The sequence below is a fragment of the Lactuca virosa genome, chromosome 2, assembly GCF_052849685.1.
Source record: "Lactuca virosa cultivar CGN04683 chromosome 2, Lactuca_virosa_CGN04683_v6, whole genome shotgun sequence".
Taxonomy (NCBI): domain Eukaryota; kingdom Viridiplantae; phylum Streptophyta; class Magnoliopsida; order Asterales; family Asteraceae; genus Lactuca; species Lactuca virosa.
This window is the reverse complement of record NC_136427.1, coordinates 227,286,123-227,302,658: the sequence shown is the minus strand read 5'-3', so window position 1 is coordinate 227,302,658 and position 16,536 is coordinate 227,286,123.

Below are 16,536 nucleotides of genomic sequence, written 5' to 3'. Positions count from 1 at the left end.
CGACTCCGTCATCTTGATTGTTCCTCCTAATTACCGGCGGATCAGCTTGACCAACGGTCCTGTTGTCGTTCCCTTCCTCAGACTGCCCGTCATTCAGCTCGGGCTGTTCAATAGGCACCGTAAGTTCCTCTCGATTTTGTTGAAGTAAACGCCTTGTTTCCTCCATTTGACGATCCAACATCATCTGGATCAACGCTTGCACTCCGGCCATCGTGATTGGCTCAGGAGCGGCTACTACAACACGTATTTGGTCAATCATTGGTGGTTGATTCATGTTTCCATTTGCATTCCCGACGCCACTTCGGGTTCTTGCCATTTTGATCTATACACCAAATCAGACGTTTGGTGTGTAATGACGAGAATTAAGATAGGAGAGATTTTATTTACGATCAACGTGTAAACCTCCCCCATCACTCCGAAAAGTTACATGCCAGTTCTAATACCGTATTTAAACGTTTAGAAATCTGAACACATAAAGTTTCCAGATCCGTTCGGCAACAGGCCATAGATCCGATCATACATTTAGCATCATAAATCATTTAGCACATAAAAGCATGTTAGGCATTTTCCCTAAATTAGCTAGTGCTTGTGTCTATTCAGGTGTATTACCTAAATTTTATTAGACACACTCCTCACGATCATCGCTTAGCATTCTAAGTTTAAGTCTAGAAATAAATCCATATTCCTAGTTCGCTTAAACTAATGCTCTGATACCAACTGTGACATCCCCATTTTCACGGCCAGAAAAGACCGATTTTGTTTATGCTTTATAAAAATCAGAGTACCCTTTTAATAAAAATGTTGCGGAATTTGTTCCTATAAAAACATGATAAATACGGTATCAAATCAATTCCGAACAAATGTATTTTATTCATTTTAAAACATTGGGATGTCATCGTTAATACAGAAACATAAGCATAAACAGAACTTACATTCATTTACACTAGTGATCTACATCTCTTTTAAATCTCTCAGTGTAAAGTAGCTTCATATCGACAACTGTGATACAAATAAGCTTGAGTGGGTCAGGTTGGGAAACCTGGTGAGTACATAGGGTTTTCAACCCACAATAATGTAATTATTATGTTTAAACATCAAACAATCAACCCAATTACCCATCCCCGTTATCTTCTTTACTCGTAAGGATCTACCCTAAGAATCAGCTATTCCTCATTCATTCATTCCTAAGGATTATCCTAAGGAATAGGCACGAAGTCCATCGTTGCTAATGACATAGTTGTCAAGCACGGCTGCTAATATTATCATTTAGGCACAACTGCCAGAATTGTGACATTCTCTATGAGGCGCAACTGTCAGTATTGTCCTCTAGGCGCAACTGCCATGGTTATGATGTTCTCTATTAGGCGCAGCTGCCGATACTATCCTTAGAGCGCAGCTGCTAGGATGTTTAGAGTACATCGTAGATTATAAACATCTACAGGTTCTCCCGCAGCTGCCATTGCTCATCTGAAGGGTACTAAGTCCATTGCTGCCAATGTTCACCTATAGGGCACTATGTCCATACTGCTAATGTTCCTCTATATCAGCTTTCATCATTAATCTACCCATGTTTTTACCCAACATATTTTGTAGATATAAATACATATATAGTTTAAATCATTTAAAACATGTATAAAATCGTTCATCCAACATAGATAGCAAGTATACAGATAATATGCACACATAACACGTAATTTATATAAAATACTTCATATCTATGTGTAAGATGAAAGTAACTATGCACTCACTTGTTAAAGTGATGATTCCAAACTCCGGCAGCGCTTCACTTTTAACGATTCTATTTTCCTTCGACGAAACCTAGCATTATTATCGCTAAATTTTAGTCTAATATTTACCGTGACTAATTATCAGTCTTAGCATTATTATTATTATATAAGTGTTTAAACAATATTTTCCAACCACTATGTACAGACAGGGGCCAGACATAAAACACCGGAGGGCAGGACAATTTTGGCATATAGCACTTCTGAAATCCAACAACCCTATGCGGCCCGTTAAACCAGATTCCCCGTACCGCGAGTAGTTAAATAGATATTATAACGACACTTATATAATCCATAATAATAGCTCAAATAATTATTATAAGGTCCAACAACCCTTAGAGAGAGTGTAGAGAGAAGAAAGAATTGGAAAGGTGTGAAGAAAATGAGGGTAGGAGAGGTTCTATTTATAGGGTGAAATATGGATGAACTTGGTGCCACATGTCACCATCTGGTGGCAAGACTTTGGGAGAAAGCAATGGCCAAGATTGTGCCACATCACCCATTTTCGCACAGCACACTTCCGACTTCTAAAATCCGTAACTTTCGCATACGCGCTCTGTTTTTGACGTTTTTTTATATCCACGCATAGGTAAAAATAGGATCTACAACTTTTCTTTTGACTCCGTCGGCAAATTCTCGACTGATCTTAAATTTAACAGTAGAAGGTGACTACACTGTTAAATGTCCGCGTAAAATTCATAACTTCTACATACGGACTCCGTTTTCGTCTGTCTTTTTGTCGTTGAGTTCCTGTTAATGATAGTTTCAATTCTCATTTAGGTCGCGTTGGCCAAAAACCGCTCGATCTAAAATTCGAGTTTCGGGCCGTGCACTGCTAGGCCAAATCTTAGAAAAATCATAACTTCCTCATACGAAGTCAGATTTGTGCGTTCTTTTTATGCACGCTCTCGGTTTAACGTATAGTACAACTTTTGTTTAGATCACTAAGGCCAAAAAGTCCTCTATCGTAAATTCACTATTTACGTCGCGTAGTGTCGTGCAGGTTTTGTCGCGAAACTTCGACGGGCCATAACTTCTTTGTTATAACTCGGATTTCGGCATTCTTTTTATGTACGGAACCCTTGTGACATATTCTAAAACTTGGTTAAGATTACTCCTTCTAAATAATCTTCCATCAAAAACTAATTTTTGATGCTCTTTGTCTCTAAGTTGACTAGCCCGGATCTACGGGCGTTACACAAATGTCCTACCAATTGCGACGCTTGAAGAACGTCGTGTTCAGGCGATCCTAGGTCATCAAGTATGGTTATGATAAATCACACTTTGATATTGAATAAAATGATTAGTGTATGAATAAGTAAAATTTCACATAGTTTTATTTTTATAAAACTATAACACAGTATTTTAAAAGTATAAATACGGAATACTATTTTTGTATTGGAAAACGCCTTTTCTTTATGGTTTTATGTAAACTATAACATAGTATATCACTTAAGAACATAGAAACTTTCACTCTAATGTTTACCGTATAATACATCAGAAAATATAGGATATTCTGGGGAAAACGTGTTTACTTTATCAAATAACGAGAAAACGGATTTGAGTTATAAACATACTTATGAACTCACCAGCTTAAATGTTGATCCTCTCTTTCAAAATAACTTGTATTCTCAAGAATCCAGTAGATAGGTACACTCCCGGAGCTTTTGAGAAGACAACCTAGTACCGTGTTGCGTCTTTTGTCTTTTACTATATCTAATTTTGATGTTGAATATCTAATGTTTGAGCACTCATGTAAAAACTTATACATTATTAATGCAATGGTTGTTGTACTTTGATTACTATAATGCATGTGTTGTGATACTTGACATGACGTCCTCCGCCCCCGAACGTTTCCGCCGTTCCGGTTTGGGGGTGTGACAGATTGGTATAAGAGCATTGTTTATAGTGAACTCAGTATATCAGTCATAAAAGATATACAACTATAAACACATTGGGATAAAAACACTCTGACCAAGAATTATACTTTAAAATATAACAATATTTTATAAAAGTATAAGTACATGCAGAATATATATATATATATATATATATATATATATATATATATATATATATATATATATATACTAGAACGAGTATCACAAGAAGAACAAAACAAAAGTATTTAGAGGTTGGACATTACAGTCAAACTTGGACAGTTATGTAGTCATATCTGGGATAAATATAGCCTGATCAACTATATTTATTTGAGATACGACCAACATGTGTTTGGGAGTGATAGTGGTGTTGCAACGAGTCTAAAACTTACCAACCATATACAAAAAGGAATACTAGAACCAAACATAAAGTTTAAAATACTATAAGAGTATTTTATGATGCTATAGCAACAAAACTGAAAACTTATCAACTTCTTATATTAAGGAGTTCTAGAAATCAAACATATAAATTAAAATACTATAGGAGTATTTTAGGCACCATAAATAACTTATGTGAAAATTAAAACACCGTTTCTGATAGGTCTATAATTACTAAGTGTATACGTTAAAGTTATATATAGTTGAGATTTTATAGACTTAGAATTTGTGATTTTCGCTCTACTTCCTTTTCCTTGTTTGGATGTGGTTTTAGAGTAGGATCACTTATTCGAATGTCTATTTGATCTGGATTATATATAATCCGTACACACTCTGTGATTATAGAAAGACCGGAATGGATCATCCTCGTAAAAATGTATGTGTAACGAAAATGTTTTAATAATCTCACAGATTCTTTAGACCTTTCTATTCTCGTGTAAACCACTTAGATAGATGTAAACACCCCAAAAATCAATAGGAGAGTTAATGAGAATACAGCAGAGTTTCATTAGGAGGATTCCGAGAAAGAAACAGTTGGGGAGTAGAGAAACTATAGAAATCATCTAGTGCATTTACCCTATTAAGGGCACCGATGAGAGGTTTGCATGAACTTCCGGGATTCGAACTCTCCATTATGAAGTAATGGGGATCAGTGTCAGAATCGGAAGTAAGACGGCATAGGAATTCAATATACCTACGGAGGATAAGGACACCATATAGATACCAGGAGAGAACAAATCATTACCGCCCAGAGTAGAACGGAGAACAGAGGAAAACCACCCGTGATTCATGCGAAGTGTTTGAGTGCCTTTTCGTCACAACTAATAACAGTAAATCGGATCACGAAATCTCAATTGAGAGTGATTATTTATAAAAAATCACGAGTCTGTTTTATGTAGACTCTGTTATGAATTGTTTTCAAATCTTTTCGAAAGTTGGAACATGATATCCACCAACCAAAGATAACTTAGTTCGGACGACACTCGGTTTGTAACCATTCTAAAAACTTACTCTTTCCCTTTACCAGGACTGCATCATAGGGATGTAGGTTGAAACATTGAGAACCATATAACAAAACGAAAAATTTATATGTATATATAAATAATTAGAATACATCTAGAGACAACCATCGTTGCTCACGAGCTCGTTTTCAAATCGTGTAACAGAATCATGCCTCCGAAGAAACGTAACCAACCCACCGGCAAAACACCAATCCTTCAGATAGATTCGGCTACGTTTCAAGCTGCAGTCACAGCAGCCGTAGCAGCTGTCATGGCTCACCTTAATGCTAACAACGCAAATGTTAGTGGAAATGTTATCGGCAATCCCGATCGTAGTGATAACCAATTTCAGCAACGAGTGCCTACTTGTAAAGACACTCCGGACCTCAAACCCAATATCCTGAAACGAAAGTTCGAGAACGAGAAAGGGAGTTGTTCAACTCAAGGACCTACCGAAGGGCAACAATATGGGGCAGTCAATATCCCCATCAGCCTTGCTATCCCAACACCGACCACACCGTACTTAGGAAACTTTCCACACTGCAGCAAGTGCAACTACCATCATTATGGAGTCTTCCGAGTGTCGCATTGCAATAGATGCAACATGAAGGGGCACTCCACCCGTTCCTGTAGGATTCCGACTGAGTACCTTACTTCAACCACCAATGTTGGAATCAGTCTAATATGCCACCTTTGTGGTGAAATAGGACATTTCAAGAGGGATTGTCCAACAGAGAAGAATAGCGGGGGAACAGGAGGAGTTTGACCCCAGAGCATGGGGAGGCATCAAAGAACCCTGCTATATTTTTGGTACGCTTCCAAACCCCAATAATTAATCATAATTATACTTACTCTCTCCTTCGAACAAAATCACAACACTCATATAAAACTAGGAACCCTAATAGGTAAGCTATGATGGCTTAGTATATACATTAGGTCCATTTATAATTAAGATTTGTAGACTTAGAGTGAGTGATTTCGCCTCATTTCCTGTTCCTTGTTTCGTTGTGGATTTAGGGCAAAGTCACTCAGTCAACTGTCTTTCCAATCTTAATTATACATGACTTGTATACACCAAGCGGTTATAGAGAGACCTAGTAGGGATCATTTCATGAAAGTTCATTATTTCCCTCGTATTGTTAGTGCTCGTTAATTTCGGAGCAAAAGTTCGCGGTAATAATACCAAGGACAAAACCAAAAGCACTGAAAACATATGTGCATAATTTAGCACATCGTCCTGATAATCTTTTCTTCCAAATCGACTTAATATCTATTACGTCGAGAAGTTCTGACATCATCATCCGACATGGTTTGGCTTGGTCCTCACCATGCAAAATTCCTATGTTGTGTAAAAGGACTTTTCCCTTAATCAACCGTCAAACGAAATTCTTTCAATCTATAACGGCAAACCTAATACGAACCCTTATATCATCTCTCGCTTCAGAACTTCAGAAATAACCACGCCCTTCTAGTCTACTCAGTAGATAGGAAACTTGAAGCGAAAAACACCAAAGAAGTCTTAGAAGTCAGTAACCACCCGAAGTATCCCCAATAGACCTCATAGGAAGATCACTTGTACCGAAGGTCAAGTTCGAGAATAGAGACTAAGAACTCATGAGGTTAATCTATCGCTGCTAAGTGTATACGTGAGAGTGGTATATAATTTAGACTCAAAAAGATTTAGGATGTGTGATTCCGCCCTATCTCCTGTTCCTTGTCTGGTTGTGGACTTGGGGCAGAGCCACCCATCCGAACGTTTTGTCAATCTTAATTATGTACGACTTGTATATACGAGGTGATGGTGGATGAGCCAAGTATGAGTCTTATCATGAAATTCAGAGCAAAAGCCCGCATGCTTACTACAACAACCGGAGATACCTGAGTGGAAGTGGTAGCGGATTGCAATGGGATTCATAATCAAGTTACCCAAGGCAACAGGTGGACTTGATACCATTTTGGGTGATCGTCGATAGATTAACCAAGTCTGCACACTTCCTGCAAATTGAAGGAAACATGCAAAATAGAGAATCTAACTAGAACGTGTGTCCGAGAGATTAGTTAGACTGCACGGTGTTCCAATATCTGTTATCTCCGTTCGAGATAGTAGAATCATCTCCCAGTTCAGTCAGTCACTTCAGAAATCTCTGGGAACTAGGCTAGTCATGAGCATAGCCTACCATCCTTAAACCGACAGACAGAATGAGAGAACGATTCAAGCATTAGAAGTCATGCTGAGAGCATATGTGATCGACTTTGGTAAAGCATGGGATACCCATTTACCAACTAGTCGAGTCCTTTACCATACTAGCATTTAAAGTTTCTCCATTCGTAACCTTCTATGTTCACAAGTGCAGATCCTCTCTGCACTGGACTAAAGTAGGTGACACGCAACTAGCTAGAGGTCAAATTCTAGACAGCACCTTCGCTGGTCCGGAAATCATCCGAGAAACTACCGAGAAGAGAGTACGAATCCGGGAGCGACGTAAAGCTTCCAGAGTCAGACAGAAAAGCTACGACTTCAATAGGAGAAAACCCTTGGAATTCCATGTTGGTGACCACGTCATGTGAAGGTCTCACCCTGGAAGGGCATGACACGCTTCAGAAAGCGTGGAATACTAAATCCAAGGTACATAGGACCATTCGAGATTCTTACTGGATTTGATCCAGTAGCTTATAGACCCAGACTACGTTGAGAATTCAATAACATACACCCTCCCTTCCACGTCTTTAACTTGATAAGTGTTTGTCCGACGAGACTTTTGTTATCCCACTCGATTAGATCGAGGTAAACGATAGCCTCAACTTCGTGGAAGAATCCGTAGAAATCCTAGACAGTAAAGTCAATAGGACTAATCAAATCCCTATCCCGATAGTGAGGGTCCGCTTAAGTGCATAGCGAGGACCCAAATTCACTTGGGAGCATGGGGATCATAAGAAACATAAGTATCCACCTCTTTTCCCATCGTCCATGTGTATCTCTTATGCTTAATTTCGGGACGAAATTCCATTTAACGGGGGGATGATGTGACAACCCGAAAATTTTATTCTTGTAAAAGTCAAACATATCGTGTAAAGGTCAAACTCAATTCTTTTATTATCTTATATGGCTAGATTAATGGGTTTTAAGTGTTTAAACCTTATACCAAAGGTGTTGGTTATTTAAGAAGTGAAACATGTTGAAACCGGGAACCTTCGCAACCCACTCCATCTGAACCGAGCACTTCATCAGAACCATAAACCCTCGGACCGTGAACGAGGTTCACGACCGCAAAGAGGTTCACGGCCGTGAACTCATTGGACCGTGAACTCCTCTTTGGTCGTGAACAGTCCTCGGGTCGTGAACTCCTCCCTATATATATGTGTTGATCGATTTTATCCTTCACTTCTTCACTTCTGGCCGTGAACTCATCCATTCTCTCTCAAGTATCATCAGCCAAGAGAAACGCCTTATTTCCTTGCTTTTCTTGTGAAATCCTCTTGGATTCAACTTAGAATCGACTTAGAACTTCAAGTGTTCATAGTTCATCAAGGTTCTTAGGCTGTGAACACCTATATTTGGGCCGTGAACTCAAGAACACCAAGTGTTCTTGGGTCGTGAACACACAGTCTGGCCGTGAACAGTAGGCAACCCTCCATCTTTGCTTCTAACACCCTTATTTGTAAGTTAAACTTGCAAATTAGTTAAATTTCTTAGCATTCTTATGGGTATATTCATTAATAGTATACCTATATATTACATAAATTGTGTTTAGGACCGGTTTTGTTAACAAGACTTCACTTGTGGAGCTAACGTCCTATACCAAATCTCCAATCGAATCTCCAACATAAGGTGAGTTCATACCCCTACATTTTTATGATTTTTAACTGTTTTAGGGGGGGGGGGAGAATACAAGTGAAACACAATGAAAATTGTGTTAATATCTAAAATGCTTTTAAATGTTTTTAAAGTTTTTTTTAATTGTTATAATTATCAAAAATTGCATATTTATATATGTGTAAATTATATAATTTCGATTCAAAAGATTTAGAATATATAATTTGACCCCATTTCATGTTCCTTGTTTGGTTGTGGGCTTGAGGTAAAGTTATATAATCAAAGGTCTAATTAATCACAATTATATAAATATTACATTTATATAAATATAAAACGGTTTTCAAATTGTTTGGTACTATTAGGTACAAACCTTGAACTTCATGGAATAACAGAACTACCGATTCTTACCAACAGTTAAACTATAATAGGTATAGTTTAGAGAACTCATTCATTGGTACTTAACGGAAAACGAGTAGAAAACATTAATCAGAAAACAACCATATAAACTATATCTTATATAGTTTATGAAACTGACCAACTGAGTATTTATTACATAGTAACTTGTCAATATTCTATACATAATCATCAATATAGCATTTGTGAGGCAACCTTCATGTACTTTTATAAGTACCCCCAAGTCCTGAAATTATAACCAGAGTTTCCTGGAGGGAGAGCGCGACACTTGTGTATAGATCTATACGGGACTGACAATCTCGCACCAGACCAGAGCTGCTTGCAACAGCTAGGTCGGCAGACCTGTGGTGACAAATGTCCTACCAATTGCGACGCCTGAAGAACGTCGTGTTCAGGTGATCCTAGGTCATCAAGTATGGTTATGATAACTCACACTTTGATATTGAATAAAGTGATTAGTGTATGAATAAGTAAAACTTCACATAGTTTTATCTTTATAAAACTATAACACAATATTTTAAAAGTATAAATATGGAATACTATTTTCGTATTGGAAAACGCCTTTTTTATGGTTTTATGTAAACTATAACACAATATACCACTTAAGAACATAGAAACTTTCACTCTTATGTTTACCGTATAATACATCAGAAAATATAGGATTTTCTGGGAAAAACGTGTTTACTTTATCAAATAACGAGAAAACGGATTTGAGTTATAAACATGCTTATGAACTCACCAGCTTAAATGTTGATCCTCTCTTTCAAAATAACTTGTATTCTTAGGAATCCAGTAGACAGGTACACTCCCGGAGCTTTTGAGAAGACAGCCTAGTACCGTGTTACGTCTTTTGTCTTTTACTATATCTACTTTTGATGTTGAATATCTAATGTTTGAGCACTCATGTAAAAACTTATACATTATTAATGCAATGGTTGTTGTACTTTGATTACTATAATGCATGTGTTGTGATACTTGACATGACGTCCTCCGCCCCCGAACGTTTCCGCCGTTCCGGTTTGGGGGTGTGACAGGTTTCCGCTCCTAAATCGTAACATTGTTTGTTATTCCTTAATATTCTGGTACTGCGAGTTGTTTGTTTGATCTTGTAGATCTTCTGGCTTGCTATCTGTGGCGGTGTCTCACTGCTTGTGGATCTATTCTTTGATCGATTAATCTCTACATCTGAAATAACTTTGTAGAGGTTGGAGTTCATCACCGATAAACTCTAGTAGATAATGGATCGAGAGAGTCGATCTCTCATCGTCTCTTCTAATAGCTCTGTGAGGGTATCTTGTTCTTTTGTCTCTCTTGTAGTTGTAATTCTGATCCTGGTTGTCTTGAGTACACCAGTTATTTTCTTGTTGTGAATATTTTGTTGTTTTCCTTGACTATGTGTTGATTGACTTCGGTCCCAACAAATTCTGGTTTCCATCTGTACATATATTTATCATATCATATAAAATAATTAAAATGTGTTATAACAAATTAATGTAAACAATTATTAACTTATTTTTAACACCATTGTAGAACAAGAGATATCACGAGGATATTTCTGGACAAGGTTTAATCACTTAAACCTTGATTTAACAACACCAATGGAGGTTGATAACAGATTACAGTCATGTCTGGATAAAACCAATCAAGTCTTGAATTCATTAATAAAGAACAATAGTCGTGTATTCAGTGCAAAGAATTAAAGTAAAGAGAATGACCAAGAAGAATGATGGAATATGAGAATGACAGATGTGATCCTATTTGATAAAAAAGCATATTGTTATAAGAAGTGGTATGCTCCTATTTATAGTGACTAAGAAGCTAAAATACAAACAAGAGACAATAGTACTAAACGTGAACTGCAGATCAACCGCCTGACAATGTGTGGTGGTTGATCTTATCTCCTACGGCTATAACATAAAATAAGACAAATATAACAAGACAAAAAGTACAAGTCTTCATTCTTTTTCTATCATTCTCTATCTTAGGACATCCATCATTCTTAGAATCTTCACAATCTCATATGAACACCGATCTCGGAACAATCTCGGACACCACCAAACTCAGATAGCTCAAAGGGTCACTTTCTTGTATTAACAACCATACACTTATCAACATTTAATTATATTGTTTTATTTTACGTAATATATTTGCAATAAATTAAATCAACATAGTTTTATTACCATGCAATGCGCGAGAATTCACTTAGTTTATAATATGGAACACCCTACATAATATACCCCATTTGGGACATCATGAAGCTAGGGTAAACCACATTCCGATTTGTAATTGGGAACGGTCAGCGTCAACTACATCTAATTTTTTTAAAAAATTATAACACTTCTATCGAAATTCGGCATGACCTTTGGACAAACTGGAGAAATCCATAATACAAAGTAACTATAAAAACCCAACACAAACATATACTATGTACATGTTAAACCATTACATCCCATCAATATACAGGTTTTACTAAACCCAAACATACTCTCCTTAAAAAAACAAGACATAACTATAACGTCTAGGCAGACATTCTATCTTCCCCTCATCACTTTTATCAATAAAAGTCTTTTTTGACTTCCATACTTTCAACTCTTATATCCAATGTTAAGTAACTTGTGCTTGAGATACATGTCCTTTAAATCAGAATACGTAAGACAATATTGTCTCGATACCTATATGGATTTAGACACAATAAACTATCAAAACATTTTGATAAAAAAAATTATTTAATTTCAACATACTTCATACAATGATATATATGTAATGCATTATCACATTCAAATTCGAGCTTTGGGGACTTGATACCCCTATTTCGGGTCATACCAACACTTTTAGGCCTCACACCCATTATATTTATTATTTATGGACCTTGAATCCTTTATTTTTATCGGTTATGTACCGATCATGCTTATTATATGAAGGTCCCACAATAATGACTCTCCATGCATGTATCAAGATAAAAAGAACAAATCAATATATCATGGAATCATGCTAAATAGATATCTAATTAATGATATTGAATGGAATATTACATAAACAATCAACCAAATAAAAATATTACTAACTAAACAACTAAGAAGAAACATATTTAATTGGTTCCACTATTGACGTACGTCGTCAGAAGAAAGGAATGTATTTTATTCCGATGAGCATCAAACTAAAATACAAAGTCATTAATATGGTGTTCATAGTTAATCTCTTGCTCAATGTGAAAACAATGTGTTTCCTTAATATAGTATTTCAAATTCATTTTCGTTATGATGGGTCTGTGTTGAAATCTCATCGATTTTTTATGACGTCTCACATATATGTTTGTTGAAGAGTTGTGTTGGTCTGTTAGAAAAGAAACAAAAATCACCACTTTCAACATTGTACCTTGATTCAGTTTCTCCAACAAATTTGAGTTCTCCTAACTTTTGATCTCACATGACATTGAGTTTTGATCAAAATTATAATGATTCAAATCATGAAAGGAATGAGATAACATTTATGATACTGTACTTAGGCATGGCCATTATTGAAAATATCCAAAATCACAACATAAAAAAAACATCTAAAGAAGCCAATAAAACGATATGAACTCCCATAAAAGATATTTATCCTTCTCAAACATGCATATGATAAAACAAAACTATGTTGCTCCAAAAAGTACCATTGAATACATTTATAACAAAAAAATAACATATAAATGCAAATTATAATGGACATAGTGAACCTTATACGAAAGTTTAATATAACTTGTCTTGACTTAAGAATCTCTCTGTCTCTCAAATTTCATTCATGAAACACATGGTGATTGATCAAAATACCCAAATACCACATAATACAAACCTACACACTCAAGTTCACTTCAAGTATTTCAAAAATTAATCGATAAAGTTTTAAAAATGAATCTTCACAAATATACCTTAAATATTACCTCCTTGTGTAAAAATACCCGCATACTATATGACTAGTACAAACTAAACTCGCACCTTACTCGAGCGAAGTCTTGCTTATATAAAAGATGAAACACTAAAGAAATAAAAAACATAAAACCAAATGTCGTACAACCTAAAAACCTTATGATATCAAATGCACCAAAATACCATCTAAAATCAAATGCTTTGAACAAGCCAAACGATATTCAAACTAATACTAAATTAACTTAAACCGTCTCTTCACGGCCTAAACATGTTTGGATGTACAGGGCATGAAGGCCAATAATCGATGTTATATATATATATATATATATATATATATATATATATATATATATATATATATATATATATATATATATATATATATATATATATATATATATATATACACACTAGACGAATCCCCGCGCGTTGCGTAAAAATATATTTATATAGTTTTTTTAACGGCAAACACACATATCCACACAATTATTTAATCCTTCTCCTAATTCTGGAAATTGTGATATAATATTTATAAATGAAAAACCAATGCTAATAAATGTATATACAACATATATTGATTTCTATATATAAAGAAAAATAAATAGTATAAAAAATAAATATTTGATGATTTTATTGATCATCTTAAGGTTTGTAAATTGTATATAAATTGTATGTTAATTTATGTATTTAATGAATAACAAATATATGAAAAACATAAATACTACAACTTTTGATAACATAAAAATACTACAATATCTACTATAACATTTGTAACAAAAAAAATCTTATTAAAAACTGATAAATCATACAAAAATATATATACAAAAAATATGTAGAAGACACAAATTATATATATATATATATATATATATATATATATATATATATATATATATATATATATATAATACGTATTGTTCCAAGAAAAATCTGCATAGTAATAACCATGATGCGGCAAAACACTTTTTTTTCAACTCTTCATATTTTATTCACAAACTTATTTATATATTATTAATACGGATACAATGTATATAAATGAGAGAAAAATAAAAAGTCACTACCAATTACTAAACATAAGTTACAAAAACTTTTGAGTTGTAGTGATTAATAACTTTATATTTGAAATCATAAGTATACAAAAATTAGAAAACTCTTTTGTTGTTGTGAAAATTTCAAATGAATTTGATTTAAGTAAAATTTCTCGCGTTGCGTAGAATATAAATATAAATGAGATAAAAATAAAAAGTCACTAACAATTACTAAACATAAGTCACTACCGAATGGCTTCTTGCCCAGCGGTATCAGGTGGTGCCCTCCCTCCTTGAGGTTGAGGGTTCAAGTCCCGTGGTGGACATAGGTGGAATTGGGTGTTAGTTTAGGAGTAGATTATAATATTTGTATTTGCCGGTTCAAAAAAAATTACTAAACATAAGTTACAAAAACTTTTGAGTTGTAGTGATTAATAACTTTATATTTGAAATCATAAGTATACAAAAATTAGAAAACTCTTTTGTTGTTGTGAGAATTTCAAATGAATTTGATTTAAAATTTACTTAAATCAAATTCATTTTAAATTCTCACAACAACAAAAGAGTTTTCTAATTTTTGTATATTTATGATTTCAAATATAAAGTTATTAATCACTACAACTCAAAAGTTTTTGTAACTTATGTTTAGTAATTGGTAGTGACTTTTAATTTTTCTCTCATTTATATACATTGTATCCGTATTAATAATATATAAATAAGTTTTCTTACAAACAACCACGTGTTCTAATATATTTGTGAATAAAATATAAAGAGTTCAAAAAAAGTGTTTTGCCGCATCATGGTTATTACTATTCAGATTTTTCTTGGAACAATATATATATATATATATATATATATATATATATATTATTCGAAGAGTACTGAAACATCCGAAAAATCATGACCAAAAATTTTAATTTTAATTAATAAATAAACCATAGTTATCCTAAACCATCACATCAAAACATAAGTAATAGTATCTCATATCAAAACATCTGTCAAAATGTCAGAGTAAACATCCCATGCTATAAACATAATGGTGTGTGCACTACAGTCATCCCGAGCTCTTCCCCTTGCTACCGGAAGTACCTGAAACCAAAACTGAAAACTGTAAGCACGAAGCTTAGTGAGTCTCCCCAAACTACCACATACCATACACATATCGTGGGGCCCGCGCTACATCGGGCCCTGCCCGGCATCGAGCAAAGCTCAGTATACACATGATCATATCAACAATTACATAAACATAATCACATAATCATAAACATATAAAACATAACATTGGGCCTTGCCCGCTACATCGGGCCCCGCCCGACATCGGCTTTCCCGGCATCCGGCCGCATCAGGCATCGCGCCCCGCCCGGCATTCGGCCCCCGCCCGGCATCGGACCAAAGTCTAGTATACATATAACATATCAACAAGCATATAACATACACGTAACATAAACATAACTTGGGCTTTGCCCACTACATCGGGCCCCGCCCGACATCGAATCGAAGTCCGGCATCGGGCCCCGCCCGGCATCGAGCAAAGCTCGGTATACATAAGCATATCAACATATACATATAAACATAAACACATAACATAAACATATAAACATTCCTCGAGCCCTGCCCGACATCGGACCGAAGTCCGAAAACATACAAACATACACATGCAAGAATCACGAAGAAATCAAGCATACAAACATTCCTCGGGATTACCCCGACATCGGATCGAAATCCGAAAAAGCATATAAACCTGCATTGAGCCCCGCCCGACATTAGACCGTAGTCTGGAACTACTACTAACTAAACGGGCCGGCCTTGGTGCCTTAGACCCTTTCCTACTGGAAGAGGACTCACCTCACACTGTTGAAGTCCCGCGGACAAAACCCTAGCTGCTGGATGACAGATTCCCGAATCTGTCAACATCGAAATAACACCCAATTAATAATTGGGTCCCAACACATATCCATAAGTCCATGCTTGGGGTAAAAGACTACTTTACCCCTAACTTAGCTTGCTTCAAGCCCAAGGCCCAATCCAAAGTCCCAAAAATCTAATAATGAACCAAAGCCCAACATATGGCCCAATTTTCCAAATTGGGCCCCAAACCCCTACATGGTCTTACCTTAAGGCCCAACCATTTATTCTGGTCCAAACACTTGGCAATCCAACGGTCCAATATCTCATAATCATCAAAGCATAGGTATAGCCCATCTATGGCCCAATTTTTCCCAATTAGGCCCAAACCTACCCAATGAGCCTCATCCTAAAGCCCAATCCAAAT